Genomic DNA, 14,613 nt, shown 5'->3' on the forward strand with positions numbered 1-14,613 from the left:
ATAGACATATATAGATCACTCCACCCTGAAAGAGCTGAATACACATTCTTCTCAAGTGCACATGGAACATTCTCTAGGATAGACCATATGTTGGGAAACAAGGCAAGCCTCTACAAATTTAAAAAAATTGAAATAATAACAAGCTTCTTCTCCGATCATAGTGTTATAAGGCTAGAAATTAATTACAAGAAAAAAGCTGAGAAAGGCACAAAGATGTGGAGACTAAACAACACACTACTGAACAAGCAATGGATCATTGAAGAAATTAAAGAAGAAATAAAAAAATACCTGGAAACAAATGAAAATGATAGCATGCCATACCAACTCATATGGGATACAGCAAAAGCTGTATTAAGAGGAAAATTCATCGCAATACAGGCACATCTTAACAAACAAGAAAAATCCCAAATAAGCAACCTTAAAGCACACCTAACTGAACTAGAGAAAAAAGAACAAATGAAGCCCAAAGTCAGCAGAAGGAGAGAAATAATAAAAATCAGAGCAGAAATAAATGCTATTGAAACGAAAAAAGGCAGTAGAAAGGATCAATGAGACAAAGAGCTGGTTCTTTGAGAAGATAAATAAAATTGACAAACCACTAGCCAGACTTACAAAGGAAAAAAAGGGAGAAAGCTCAAATAAACAAAATCAGAAATGAGCGAGGAGAAATAACAACAGACTCTGCAGAAATACAACAGATTATAAGAGAATACTACAAAAAACTATATGCCAACAGAATGGATAACCTAGAGGAAATGGATAAATTCTTGGACTCCTACAATCTCCCAAAGCTCACTCAAGAAGAGGCAGACAATTTGAACAAACCAATCACAAGGAAAGAGATTGAAACAGCAATCAAAAACATCCCAAAGAATAAAACCCCAGGACCAGATGGCTTTCCTGGGGAATTCTACCAAACTTTCAGAGAGGATTTAATACCTATCCTTTTCAAGCTATTCCAAAAAATTAGGGAAGATGGAACACTTCCTAACACATTCTATGAGGCCAACATCACGCTGATACCAAAACCTGACAAGGACACCACGAAAAAAGAGAACTACAGGCCAATATCACTGATGAACATAGATGCAAAAATTCTAAACAAAATTTTGGCAACCAGATTTCAGCAATTCATCAAAAGAATCATACACCAGGATCAGGTGGGATTCATACCAGGGACACAGGGATGGTTCAACATCTGCAAATCAATCAATGTGATGCACCACATCAACAAACTGAGGAATAAAAACCACATGATCATCTCAATAGATGCAGAGAAGGCATTTGACAAGATCCAACAGCCATTTATGATAAAAACTCTGAACAAAATGGGCATAGAAGGAAACTATCTCAACATAATAAACGCCATATATGACAAACCCATAGCCAACATCATACTCAATGGGCAAAAACTGAACCCCTTCCCCCTGAAAACAGGAACAAGACAAGGATGCCCTCTATCACCACTCTTATTTAACACAGTACTGGAGGTCCTGGCCAGAGCAATCAGGCAAGAAAAAGGAATCCAAATAGGGAGGGAAGAAGTGAAACTCTCACTGTTTGCAGATGACATGATCTTATATATAGAAAACCCCAAAGAATCCATTGGAAAACTGTTAGAAGTAATCAATAACTACAGCAAAGTTGCAGGGTATAAAATCAATTTGCATAAATCAGTAGCATTTCTATACTCCAGTAATGAACCAACAGAAAAAGAACTCAAGAATACAATACCATTCACAATCGCAAGAAAAAGAATAAAATACCTTGGGGTAAATTTAACTAAGGAAGTGAAGGACCTATATAATGAAAATTACAAGGCCTTTCTGAGAGAATTGGATGACGACATAAGGAGATGGAAAGACATTCCATGTACACTGATTGGAAGAATAAACATAGTTAAAATGTCCATTCTACCTAAAGCAATCTACAGATTCAATGCCATCCCAATCAGAATCCCAATGACATTCTTTACAGAATTAGAACAAAGGATCCTAAAATTCATATGGGGCAAGAAAAGACCCCGAATTTCTAAAGCAATCCTGAGAAAAAAGAACAAAACGGGAGGCATCACAATCCCTGACTTCAAAACATACTACAAAGCTACAGTAATCAAAACAGCATGGTACTGGTACAAAAACAGGTGCACAGATCAATGGAACAGAATTGAAAGCCCAGAAATAAAACCACACATCTATGGACAGCTTATCTTTGACAAAGGAGCTGAGGGCATACAATGGAGAAAAGAAAGTCTTTTCAACAAATGGTGCTGGGAAAACTGGAAAGCCACATGTAAAAGAATGAAAATTGACCATTCTTTTTCACCATTCACCAAAATAAACTCAAAATGGATTAAAGACCTAGAGGTGAGACCTGAAACCATAAGGCTTCTGGAAGAAAACGTAGGCAGTACACTCTTTGACATCAGTATTAAAAGGATCTTTTCGGACACCATGCCTTCTCAGAGAAGGGAAACAATAGAAAGAATAAACAAATGGGACTTCATCAGATTAAAGAGCTTCTTCAAGGCAAATGAAAACAGGATTGAAACAAAAAAACAACCCACTAACTGGGAAAAAATATTTGCAAGTCATATATCTGACAAAGACTTAATATCCATAATATATAAAGAACTCTCGCAACTCAACCACAAAACATCAAACAACCCAATCAAAAAATGGGCTGGAGACATGAACAGACATTTCTCCAAAGAAGATATACTGATGGCCAATAGGCACATGAAAAGATGCTCATCATCGTTGATCATCAGGGAAATGCAAATCAAAACTACACTAAGATATCACCTTACACCCGTTAGAATGACAAAAATATCTAAAACTAATAGCAACAAATGTTGGAGAGGTTGCGGAGAAAAAGGAACCCTCATACACTGCTGGTGGGAATGCAAACTGGTGCAGCCACTATGGAAAACAGTATGGAGATTCCTCAAAAAACTAAAAATAGAACTACCATATAATCCAGCCATCCCACTACTGGGTATTTATCCAAAGAGCTTGAAGTCAGCAATCCCAAAAGTCCTGTGCACCCCAATGTTTATTGCAGCACTGTTTACAATAGCCAAGACGTGAAAGCAACCTAAGTGTCCAGCAACAGACGAATGGATAAAGAAGATGTGGTACATATATACAATGGAATACTACTCAGCTGCAAAACAGAACAAAATCATTCCATTTGCAATAACATGGATGGACCTTGAAAGAATTATGTTAAGTGAAATAAGCCGGCGAGAGAAAGATAACTGTGTATGACTCCACTCATATGAGGAATTTAAAATTATGGACCAAGAACAGTTTAGTGGATACCAGGGGAAAGGTAGGGTGGGGGGTCGGCACAAAGGGTGAAGTGGTGCACCTACAACATGACTGACAAACATTAATGTACAATTGAAATTTCACAAAATTGTAACCTATCAATAACTCAATAAAAAAAAAGATATAGATAAAAAAATAAATTTGATATCCAGCAAAACTATCTTTCGAAAATGAGGGAGAAACTAAGACATTCCTCAGTGGGCTAATTATTTTTATCTTTCGACTCTGACATGTTCAGCATAGAAAGCTTATCCTCAGGCTAGCTCCAGACTAGTCACAGAGTGACTGCAGCTCCAGATGTCACTTCCTTGTGACAACATTGAGATCTTTTTAAGATTAAAGAAAACTTTTCCAAGAATTCCTCCAAGCACCCTCTCCTCATTGGCCAGAATTGTGACACATTCTAATGTTAGCGGAGAGGAAAGAGTAGCACCATGATTGGCTTAGGCCAGTTTTAGTTCATTCTCTGGGTTTACTGAAGGGGCTGGCCTCCTCCTTCTTCTCATGAAAGAAGTAAGGATACCTGAATAAACACAAGGTTCTATTAGGAAGTAATAACGTAGGTAGGTAGCCAGTAGTGTCTGCCATGGAGAGGTTTACTTAATGTTATTTTGATGTTTTTGTTGGATGGTCTTTATCTTCAATCTCTTTCTCTTCCCCTCTCAATCTCTCCCCACACTCTGCTCCATCTCCTCACTGGCACTGCCACCACAGCCAAAGCTATCCAAAACTTTTAACAATATTTTCATTTACAAATATCAAGCTGATATCTCTCTATGCAGAAACTCACTGCAGCTCTGAATTAATTTGTGTCAAAATCTTTACAAAATTGTGAACTTTAAAACTCTATTGGCTGCTTCTTGATGCCTTCCATCTACCTGTTCTCCCTATCAGTAACACAATGATTCAGAGTGTGTGTTTAAGCCAACCTAACTGACTGACCACTCTCTTGGACAAAATTTCCAGCTCCCATTTCTGAGGCTTAATATAGCCAAACCATTCTCCTCACAGCACATTTCACATCACAGCTTCATAGTATGTGTGCAGAAAGAACAGAAACAGAGGCAACCTGACTTACCAACTGCTTGAATTCAGTCCTTATTCATTCCATTATGACAGGTCCTGAAAATACCATAGTGAACAAACAGTCTAGTTCCTAGACCCCTGTGCCCCTGAGGACAGAGAGAGGTGGGAGAGAGAGGTTTCCAAAACCAGATGACTAAGTGAACCCTAGTCCTATAGAAGTAAGGAAGTAAAGAGGGAGATCTGGCTTAAAATGGAATATCGTGAGCTTGGTTTGTTATATGTTGAGTCTGAAGTGACAGAGGGACACATCCAGTTGGAACTGTCCCTTCTGTAAGTTTCAGTGTGTGTATGTGCACATACATGGATACATGGATGTGCTGCTCTGGACCTCATCATCACCACCACCACTACCGTCATTCTTGTCATCATCATCATCACTAACATTCCCTAAGTACTTCTAAGAGCCAGGCTCTGTACTAAAAGCTTCAAAGGGAAATATGCATTTGTTTACAGATTATCGTCAATTCATCACATATATTTCCATGATTATCTTACAAGATTGTAGCTTCCCATTATGTGATTATCCCATTAATTGAATTTTCTTTGGGGTAAAGATCACATATAAGCTTTTCTCTATTGTTTTGTGCAAGAGAGTCCTGGTGAATAAAATTGCCATTGACACGCAGCATGAACAGCCTCAGTGCAAAAGAATGATGGAAAAAAGAGAAGCAGGAAGGGTGGAGATGGAGCTTCATCAAACGGTAGAGAAGTCGTTACAATATCATTAGCACAAAATAGGAGCTCGTAAGAGGTAGGAAATTCAATTAACCAAGTAGAGGTAGCAGTGACCTTGAAAGTTAGCAAATGAAAGACAACTAACACAGCCTTTTAAACTTAGAGGCATAAAGATATTTCCTTCTTGTTATTTTGTTTGTTTTAATTTACTCAGCAGAGATGATGTAAGACAAGTGTCAGATGTGAAGTTTGCACATTTGATACAATGTTGGTTTGGGTGATGACATTTTCATTTTGTGTTATGGAGAACTTATGTATCTGGAAAAATGAACTGGGAACCTTTCAAACACGACTATAAAGCAGATCACAGCAAATCAACCCCTGACAAAGCGGGGGCTGCAATCGCCATTCCCCTGTCCACCTGCATTGCCATTCACCTCACATCTGCCTTCCCAACTGCATTGCTCCTCAAACATACAGACTTCCTCTTAGCAGTAATTGATCAGCAAGAGGATTTTGGATTGCCCTCTGTTTAACTTTTGAATAATTAAAAAGAAATTCCAACAGAGCATACCTTTAGCCAAATGAGGAGTGAGAAAAGATTGAAATGCTTGTCTTCCTGACTGCTAACCTTGCTGATCAGCAGCACCACCAGACACTTGGACACAGACCAAGAGGCAGTAGCTATCAAGGTCAACAGCTTCCCATGGACCCCTCCACGAGCTCCTTTCATGGTCTCACTTCAGTGGCCACGCGCGCTCGGCTTCTTGGCTTTCCCTGCAGGCTAACTAGTCCACCAGTACCATCAGGAGCCTGTCTTTCTCTGATCTCCCCCAACCTACCATCCAGATCGCCATTTCCCCAGCTCAGGTCTCATTCCTGTACTAAATCCCTTCTTCTCACCATCCTCGCATTGGCTTTGCTTCCGTAACTCTGACTGAGGTAGAAGCTGAATATCCTTTCTTGTCACACTCGGCCAGCATCAAGCCCTTCTCTCCCTGAAGCAAATGGATGCCTTTGACTAACTAGAGCAAAGCTTGTGTTTCCATAAAGGCAAAAGAGAAAAGAAAATTAATAATTTTCAAATGATTACCCTTCAAAAGAGTTTTAATCTGGGCCCAGTAACATGTTTTCAACTGGATCAGCCCTAAATTACTAAATAGCTGTAGGATTTAAGAAGGGGACAATGAAAGATAAAATTAGAAAGAGTAAATGCTATCGAACAGCTCATAAAGCTTATGGACCTGGAAAATATAAGGTCACCACCAGAGAATAAGCTCATGAGAAATGCAGTGTTTAGAGAATGCCATAGCGTTTTAACATTGAAGGTCCCAAGGACCAAGCATGGCAGAACACGAGTAAAATAAAGCTGAGAAAAAATAGTCATTAGTCACTAAATGAAATGCAATGTCACTAAGCTGATAGTCTCTTGCAAGTAATAGCTCACTGCAAACAGTGATGATCTTTCATCCATACATTTCCAAGTTGCCAGCATGCCAGCTGGTAGTATGAGTTTACTGGAAAAGATGCAAGGCCAGGGCGGGTCTCAGCACCATCACCTTCTCAGACCTTTTCTCAGCACCATCACCTTCTCAGACCTTTTCTCAGCACCATCACCGTTAGGCTCTATTCCCCAGCCCTCAACTCGCGGTTGCACCCTGGAAAGTGGCTAACAGTCTCTTTCCCGCTCCCCAACCCCTCAATGGAACCCTCATCCCCTCAAGATGTTGTGTCAAAGGTGATCACTTGGTATTCTAACCAACCGTGCCAACATCAGTGGTCTGATTGGGAAAGTCACTTCCCTCCCCAGCCAGAGCTCTCTGTCCCCATATAATTAGCAGCTGTGCATTTTCCTGCAGTCCCTGCATTGTCTCAAGAAAGGGGCCACTGTTCTGAAGGGACCCTCAGTCCAAAAGCAAAAGTCTAGATTATTTCAATAAGCCCATAAGGGGTATTTTTTTAAAGGTCATCTGAAATCAAAACAATAAACTTCCTTGTCTCCTGTAACCCACCTCTAAACCAATTCTGTTCAGTAAAATATTATTGCCCTACCAACCCACTGTGCCTAGTAGAGTCAGCACTGAAAGGGGTTATGCTACTCACATTACACAGGTCTCTGAAGAGTAGAGTGGCTGTGAGTCTGATTTGCTTGAGAGGTCCCAGCGGTCCAGGGGTAATTATTGATAACGCCTCCTTCTACTCTCATACTCTCCCAGTTCACACAATTGTCCATATGGACACTCTACTAATGAGCCAATGATTCTGGGGGTCCTCGGGGCTTATCTTTTCCCCTTGCTCTTTCACTCCTATCCCAAACCATCTTAAGAAGGCCTCCACCTGCCACTGTCATTTGTCCCCATTAATATCTCTACTGTCACCCAGCACCCTTAAGACTGCCAGACCTCAAGATGCGAAGCATTGCTGTGTCCCTGGGGTCTTCAATGTGTCAAAGCCACACTCTATTCCTTAAAAAAAGTGAATAAAGTCTCTCTTCTTCTCCCTGTCTACCCACTGCATCACTTGGGCCCCAGAACAGCAACATTCCATGGCCTGAGCCTCCCAGAGTTTGCTGAAAATGAGCCTGCAGGCTTTCTCTGCAGGCCTCAAACTTGTCTCCTTCGGGTGACCCAGGGGCTACAACAGACCTCAATTGACTCTATCCTTTCTCCTTCCCTGCCCCCTGCCCACGCTCCTGGCCCCACTCCCATGCTAATCAGCAAGTATGATTTGATTGCAAGGTCCTGTTGCACGTGCCCCACCAGCACATCAGACCTGAATACCTGCTGTTATAGATTGAACTGTGTCACTCAAAAATATATGTTGAAGTCCTAACCCGTGGTACCTGCAAATGTGACCCTATTTGGAAATAGGGTCTTTGTGGATGTAATCAAGTTAAGATGAGGTCATTAAGGTGGGCTTTAGTCCAGTATGACTATATTGGGCTATATGGTGGGCCCTAGTGGGCCCAATATGACTATATATGGCCCTAGTCCTTATATGAATAGGAAACAAACATGTGAATACAGAGACACAGAGAGAACATCATGTGACCACAGAGGCAGAGATTGGAGGATACAGCTACAAGCCAAAAAAACACCAAGGATTGATGACTATCATCAGGAGCTAGGAAGAGGCAAAGAAGGATTCTAACCAGAATCTCAGAGAAGGCACGGCTACTGACACCTTGATTTTGAACTTCTTGACTCCAAAACTGTGAAAGAATAAATTCCTGTTGTTTTAAGCCACCAAATTTATGGTAACTTGTTACAGCAGCTCTGGGATACTAATACACCCACTCTGGCTGAAGCGGGGACTGTTCACCACACCTGTTCTGAGATGGTTTAAATGCACTCCATCTCGTTATGCTTCATTTCCCTGACCTTGTATTCGTAACCACAGAAAGTTAAGAGGCAAAGCCGAAAATCTTTCTCATTCTAAGGATAGGGGAGTGAGCCAGGAGACAGACTTATTTTCTGCTATTTCTTCAAAATCTGCCAACATTGGTGCTCAGCAGCCTCACTATTCTAGGAGATAAAAAGGCTTCCATTCTTTGCTGCTGGATAGACTACAGTCAGGACACTGGAGTGAGTTTGGGTGGAGGCATGGGGCAAGACAAGACATGAAGAGGGAATTGCCCATTCTGACACTTTCGGAATGATGTGCTCAAATACCGTCTTGATATCAAATCCAGATCAGCCGGGAGGTCTCATCCTCCTGATGTGTGCTCAGAGAAACACACATTTTCCATTAAGTGCCGAGGTCACCCGCAGGGTGCTTTGGCAGAGCTGTGTGGAGAGGTTGTACAGCACCTGCCTACATATGTTTGGCCCAGTGCCCTCTCCTTGCTTCCCCTCTGATCAGAAGCACATTTATCTGCAACTTTTTTTAAGTCTGAAAAATAAAGACTCTCTCCTAGACTGTTTTGATTTTTTAAAACCAATTCCAGACCACGCACAATATTTTTGTTAAATTTCAATGATGACATCCTATTGAATGCATTCGTTCAGATAAAGCACAAAGAGAAGTTCGCCATAGAAAGACACAGATTTCTATCGCTGCAAAGCTGAGCTCATCTCTCCTTCCTCTTCACTTTCCTTTCTTTGCTACTTTTCTCTCTCTCCTCTTGCAGGTTTAGCCCTTCCCTGATCTGATTGGTCTCCCTCCCTGATTCACCTAATGCTTCCCTTCTCCTCCCTGCCCCCCTCGCCCCAACAACCATCACCCAGCCCAAGGGGAGTCATGAAATAAGGAAGTTTGTTCTTCAGCACTTCCTATTCTCCCCTCAGCTCACCACCACAGGGTATCCGATGGTACCCGGTATCTTTCTGTGCCTTGATTTCGCTATTTATATAAAAAGACTTGTTCTTTTCATTTGTGAACTAAAGAAAATAATGCCATCTTCAAGGGAGTTGTTGCAAGATTAAATTGTACCAGTATCTGAAACTGTGGACACTCTACCTGTTGCCTCCCTCCTGCGTCCCAGGCATCCTCACACTCTGCTTCCTCCCTGCTCTCCATCCCAGGTGCTGATCCTGGCCATGACCCACAGTGTGGCTTTAAGTCAAGGTGAAACCTCTTTCAACACTGCTTGTTTCAGATTTTATTTCTAATTGATGAACAGAAGTCTTTAATACTTGATTAAGGCACTTTAGCCTTGGGGTGGGGTTAGGAATCAGAAAAAGAGGGGTACCTCCCTGCCCAGGGAAAGTGCCAGTCCAGGTGGCACTGTGACTTCACAACCCATGCTGCTTCCTTCACGTTGAGATGCCTTCTTGTGAGAGAGAGAAAGAGAGAGACAGAGAAGCAAAGAGAAGCACAGGGAGGTTGCAGTCTAGATATCCATGTGTCCACCAGCTTCTCTGACGTTGTTTCCTGCACCCCAACCCTAGGACATGTTGGGCAGAGACATCCCTCTCCGCTGACCTCACTCAAACGTGTCCTAACTTAAGCTCCAAGAAACAAATGGCTGATAACTTCTAATCCCTCTCCTTGCCAAGTTCAAGCCTCCCTATTGGAGGAGTGAAGTGTTCTGTCCATGTGTTGGTTCAATAGTTACCAAAGCTTCCTTGCTTCAGACAGATTGACCTGTGTACCCCAGATGTCACTTGAGGCTTTCCCAACCCTCCAGAACCTAAACACACTTAACTTGAGCCCTTAGTTGCGTGGTCTGTGACATCCAACTCTCCCATGGTTTCTGAAAGTTCCTTAGAGTGTGATTCCATGAGGTCTTTTCCAATTCTGCCTTCAGTATTGAGCAAACTGTCATGTTTCACTCCACACTAATTCACTTGGCAGCTTACTTCTTCTTCAGCTTACGCAAAGAACCCCATTCTTTCAAAGTGATGTGTGAATTTAGGAATTTCCCTGGTCAAGGGGAATGCCCCATCATGTACTATATAGCATCCCACTCTCCCATGGCCTTTTCCTCTCCTCCCTCCACAACATCTCAGCAATTCAAGAATTTCTTATTCTGCCTCACACAGAGTACATTTACTCTCTTCTCTCAAGCTTTGATACCAGCCAACACTAGGACCCCCAGAGAGTGAGCCTCTCCTAAGGCAAATGACTGTTGGCAATTCCTGGGAGAACACGTGTTCCCCTTATACACATACAGAGGACAATTCAGCATAGGAGACTGTGTGTAAGGAAAGAGGAAAAACCAGGAGCTTTAGTAGCTAGAGTCGAAGTCCACAGATGCTGGCCCAGAGTGTGGTAGGGGTTGAATGGAGAAAATGTAGTCAAGGAGGAAGGGATGAGAAGAGTAGGGAAGAGAAAGGTAGAAAGGGATGCTGTGACTCATAGACTGTTAAAGGCCTGCTCAGACATCTTTCTGCTCTGTGTCCTTATGTACAAAAGGTTATACTCAGGACTGATTGAGTCCTCATTCTTGCTTCCTTGAGAACAATACCAAAGATGAAACCAATTCCTCCAAAGCAGAAGTACTTTATGCAATGTGTTTGGTATTTTGAAAGAGACATCTAGGGCACTAATTAGTCAATCTTAACTGGACTAATGTACCAAATAGCATCCCAGAGAGTGAACATCAGGATAATTTGGATCTATCATCAGTCATCCTATTGATGGTCCAAGCTGATTCAGCCGGTCAAGCTGCATGTATAGGAGACAGAAAGACAGAAATCTACGCAGCTAGGGGAGGAAAGTTTCCTGGTTTTCAGTATATGAATAGTTATTTCCTTATAAGAACCTTCCTATATGCTCTCATGGTCTGTTAAGAAGAGAATATACACATTTATCTTGAAGGCAACGATGTATTTCCCAAAACCCATGTCCCCAAATTATTAAGTCCTACACCCTCCCCCCTGCCAATTCCCTTTCTAATAAAGCCTCTCTACTCTTCCCAATATGGTTAACAGTAGCCAATGAATGTAGGGGTATTGACATAGTTACAACACGTGCTCATGTGGACCTGGCTTGACTTGATGCCCTGGGGGTGGGAGCCTATCTGACAGACACTGTCATTTCATTACCACCTCTGTGATTCTGCTTTCTGCTAAACATTTACAAAATGAAAGGAATCAGAGCAGTGAGGGTTTATGCTGTTTTGGATTAATCGCCTATTTCAGATTAATACAAATCAAAGGAATAAAATCAAAAAGCAAGTAAAATTTGCAAATAATATTAGTAATGCAGTAAAGGAAAACACAATTTCGTGTTAATGTGCATCTAAAGAAGGCAGAAAGCATCAGTCGTGGATGCCTTCAAGTGCCCAGCTTCCTTGGGGAGTGGAATCTTTAGGTTTCTGTTTATTCCTTGGTATTGAATGATGAGATGAGAAAGCATAGATAGATTAACCAAAGATCCTCCTTCACATCCTTTAGAAAAAAATGTCAACCAAGGGACCATGTAAATGGAACATAGTACACGTAATCTAAAGCATCCTTCTCAGGTTTCCAAGCCACTGATGTGACCATCGGCCCTCTCTGTTGTTGCAGAAGGAGAAAGAGGAAGGAAGGGAGAGACAGAGAGAGGAAGAAGGATAGAGAGAGGGAGGGGGAAGTGAGGAAGTTTGAAAAGTGGCATTTAGGTTTTCTACAGTCAGGCTTTTTTGTGTGTGTGTATGAGGAAGATTGGCCTTGAGCTAACATCTGTGCCAACCTTCCTCTACTTTATGTGGGATGCCGCCATAGCATAAGATGATGAGCAATGTGTAGGTCCACACCTGGGATCCGAACCTGTGAACTCCAGTCCACCAAAGCAGAGGGCACAAACTTAACCACTATGTCCCCGGGCCAAGCCCTAGTCAGGCTTTTTATATGCGAATTTTCAGTGTGGATTTCCATGAACGTTTACTTGATTAAAGTGCTGCTTCGCAGAGGAAGAAAATGAGGGAGAAAAAGAGAGAATTCCAAATGTCAATTTTGAAAGAGTGATTAGATCATTCTTCATTTTTAATTTGTCCCTACAGCACGTACATACGTCACTAATACAGATAATCAAGAGATGACTTATAAAACAAAACGAAAACCTCAGACCAGTGCCTGAGGCTTTGCTGTAAAAGAAAGAGTGTCAAGTGAGCAATCTTCCTCCATGAACAATAAAGTCAACGATGTCTGAAAACACCCACAGAAAAGCCCAGACCGACTCAGCTCCTGAAGCCTCCTAAGGCAGCCCCATCCAAGGTGTCCGGGTTGGAAAAACACACTCCAGGCCCTGTCAACTTCAGTCAGGATCACCGCAATGCAGCTGGAGGACACGGAGGAAGTAGGCTGAAAGGGAACATACAGCTTGCTGCCAGCTTCCGGGCAGGGGTTGCCAAGAACAAACTGACAAATAGAAATGGCAAGCAATAGGATATATTGGAGTATATGAGGAAGCCATTTGGTGTAAACCTAATTCGGCCTGACTTTGCTTTTTCCAAAAGGGCCTGACATGGTCATCGAGTATGCATTGTATATCTGCTTTAAACATTTACTATGTCAAGAACAAATGGCCTTAAGATAAAGGCACAACTTCCCCCCACTTGGCATTTCCTTAAGGATAATCATCTTTCCTTAGGCTAGGAACTGATTGCCGTGCTCACCTTTGACCACCCAGCTCACCTGTGACCACCCAGCTTGAGACAACAGACCTGCCACCCTGCTGTGTCCACTGAAACAGCAGACCTCCCTGCTGTGTCCATCAATCGCTGTGCCGACAGAGCAGTCTCGCAACTATTGTAAAAGGGAGATTTCAATCCTATGTGAAACATCGTGTTTGGGGGTATATAACCACTCTGTACACCCCACTTCTGTGGTGCCCTTTCTTCCTTTCAGAAGAAAGGCCCGGGGCCACAGTCTTCATATTTTAGCTCAGTATAAACTCCCAAATTTTCATTTAGGAAATGTCAATGTGGGGGTAAGTTGCACCTTTATCTTAAGGCCATTTGTTCTTGCCATTATAAATGTTTAAAGCAGATATACAATGCATGCTCAACAGCCACGGTCAGGCCCTTTTGGAAAAAAAAACAAAGTCAGGCCAAATTAGGTTTACACCAAATGGCTTCCTCATATACTCCAATATATCCTATTGCTTGCCCTTTCTATTTGTCAACACGAATAGAGATCGACTTCTGTGTTAGTGTAGTGCTTACGCACTCATTCGTATCAACTGTTGACAGAGCACTCTAAGAGATTCAAAGTGGCTAAAAATTCTCTGAAACTCTTCCAACAGAAGAGGTGAGATCTCCAGCCTCTCCTCTTGAATCAGGACAGTCTCTGTGACTGCTTGACCCAGGTACTACAGCAGGAAGATGCTGTGCCAGTTTCCAGGCCTAGGCCCTAAAACACTAGCAGTTTCTACTTCCTGATTTTTTGGCGCACTTGCCTGTGGAATGAAGCTGCCATGCTATGAGGAAGTCCAAGCAGCCCCAGAGAGTGGCCCACACATACAGGAATGAGGCTCCTGACCAACACCCCCAGTTGAGCTCCCAGCCTGGCCCTTAAGGCACCCCTCACAAGATCCTCTGCATCCTCTGTTGTCTTCTGCTCAGGTGCAGAGGACCCAGTGGGATACTCCAAGGTCTTAGGGAATGACAAAGCTGCTAGATGAAGGAGCCTGGGTCCCTGAGGAACCCAGGGGAGCAGAGACACCTCCCCCAGTCTGTGCCCCACCCGCCCATTGCCGTCACTCTGCAGTGGACTGGAACAAACCTTTATTTATTAAGCCACTTGGATTTTTAACATTGTCACATACTCCCAAATTCGGCATACCCTAAAAAAGAAAGAAACAAGGAAAGTGGGCCACTCTGGAAAAGTGCTAGGGCTGAACAGCAGGCCTCAGGAAAAGGGAAGAATTTACAGTATTTCTGAAGACAAATCAGTGGGACTGCATGATTGACTCCCACTGTGAATCAGAGCCTTCCGTGTTCCAAACCTAAGTGAGAAGTGTGGGTTGTTTATTCAATGAAATCTTCTCAACAGTGGAGTTCACCTGGGGCTGACCAGATGCACTTGAAGGACGGGGCTCTTCCCCCAGCTGGCCTTGAAGAAGCAAGATAGGCAGTCATCTCTGAGCTGTGACG

This window comes from Equus przewalskii, chromosome 9, assembly GCF_037783145.1.
Source record: "Equus przewalskii isolate Varuska chromosome 9, EquPr2, whole genome shotgun sequence".
NCBI lineage: Eukaryota > Metazoa > Chordata > Mammalia > Perissodactyla > Equidae > Equus > Equus przewalskii.